Below are 1,881 nucleotides of genomic sequence, written 5' to 3'. Positions count from 1 at the left end.
TTATAGAGGCACTTTGTTCGACATGAATATCAGCGCATAACAGCGTCACTGGTGTATCACAGCATCAACACTGAAACAACACCTCACTCTTAAAATGACTGTTTTATAGTTATTTTAAAACACATCTGTGTATCTGGTTAGGGACAGCATACATTTGTAACTTTAACTTTTCAAGCCATAACATTTCAACGTTACCAACAACACATAATTGATCCAATATTTGCCATGAAAGTCTGTTAACATAAAACATAACATAAAAAACATAAATCTTTAAAATAATGTTAATGTGAACTTGTGTTATATAAAAAACTTAATGCTATTAAAAAAAGAGTCTGAGGTTACATTTCAAACAACATATTTTATTAACTTGAACAATTAACGTTAAAGTGAATATGAACTAACAACAATAACATAAAATAAAATGATGTGCCGATCATGTGGCTCGCTGGCCTCTGCCCGGCGTGTGTCTGGCCTCTCTCTCTCCCATGCTGTTCAAGGGAAAACAATGCTTTTAAAATTGTATTGAAACACACTTCACACAAGCATAATTTTACATAAAATCCATAAATATCAGATTTACCATCAATAGCACCATAGAGAAATGCTAACAAATTCAAAATCTGGATTCATGTCTCTTTTGGTAGGGAAAAATGTCAGGGAAAAGAAACAAAACTTACAGCAGGGAGACTCTTGAGGCTGCTATGGAAGAGGTTAGAAAAGGGGAGAGTGTCAGGAAAACCTCTAAAAAATATAACATACCCAAGTCTACATTTGCAGATCACAAGCTCGGCAGATTTGAATGTGGTCCTCATCCAAACAGGGCCATTAACCAGGAGGAGGAAAAGGCCCTTGTTAATTATATTACCTGGATGGCTGACCATGGCTTCCCCCTGACCAGGTCTGTTATAAAATGCCTGGCCTTAGAAATAATTAAGGACAGTGGCCGGGAGACACTGGTAAACATCGAGAAGGGACTCAGTGACAACTGGTGGTCCAGATTTAAAACCCGCCATCTAGAGCTGACCTCCTGGACACCAGACTCCCTCAATCAGGCCAGGGTCCTCGCGGCCACACCTGAGGCAATAGAAAAGTTTTTCAGCTTGTACGAGGGTATTGTGGAGAAGTACAGTCTGCAAGACAAACCTGGTCAGATCTGGAATTGTGACGAGTCCGGCTTCGGGGACAAGCCAAAGTCCAAGGAGCGGGTGGTCTGTCAGAAGGGGAGGAGGCATGTTTACCGCCAGCAGATCACCACCAGAGAGGACATCACTGTGCACCTGGCAGTCAGTGCAGCTGGTACAGGCATCCATCCTCTGTCAAGAGAGGCAGTGGACATGTCACAGGTTAGGTTTTTTATTTTATTTTGTATAATGATTCCTATTAATTGTTATGCAACTTAAATTTAATTTAACATTAGGAACCCTAGGTTTTAACCTGATCAATTTCTTTCCAGATGGTAAAGCTTGTGCCTAGTTGAGCTGCTGTGCCCACCGCCTCCTCCACTGCTCCTTAGGCCGTTCCCTCTGTTGGGCCCACCTCTTCCACTGCAGCGGCCTCCTCTGCCATGCCAACCTCCTCCGCCATGCCCACCTCATCCAATCCACAGGCTGCCATTCCCTCTGCTGCGCCCAGCAGCTCATTGCCACCTTCAGAGGAAACACAGTGTAACGTTAAATGTCCCACATGCAACAGGTCCAACAAAAATTACCTCGTTGAAGCCGGTCTCATTCCGCATTCACTTTCTGAAATCCTTATGACGCCCACATTTGGGGACAAACCAGGAGGGGTACGCCGCCTGGTCCCACAGGCTTGTGTCATCACAAGTGATGACTATGTTGCACATTTGGATAGACTGGAAGCTGAAGAGAGGGAGAAAAATGA

General features: G+C 43.4%; 1 long non-coding RNA gene across 1 annotated transcript; it reads right to left on the bottom strand.

Moving 5' to 3' along the window:
- Positions 1-430: 430 nt before the first annotated feature.
- LOC125898053 (uncharacterized) lies at positions 431-1,307 on the bottom strand. The gene is made up of 3 exons (XR_007450575.1): positions 1,144-1,307; positions 760-1,074; positions 431-488 (listed from the first exon to the last, which is right to left on the bottom strand). It is a non-coding gene; the product is annotated as an uncharacterized LOC125898053 (long non-coding RNA).
- Between the last annotated feature and the right edge of the window lie 574 nt (positions 1,308-1,881).

The sequence above is a fragment of the Epinephelus fuscoguttatus genome, linkage group LG12 (genome assembly GCF_011397635.1).
Source record: "Epinephelus fuscoguttatus linkage group LG12, E.fuscoguttatus.final_Chr_v1".
Taxonomy (NCBI): domain Eukaryota; kingdom Metazoa; phylum Chordata; class Actinopteri; order Perciformes; family Serranidae; genus Epinephelus; species Epinephelus fuscoguttatus.
This window is presented reverse-complemented; position numbering and strand designations above follow the sequence as displayed.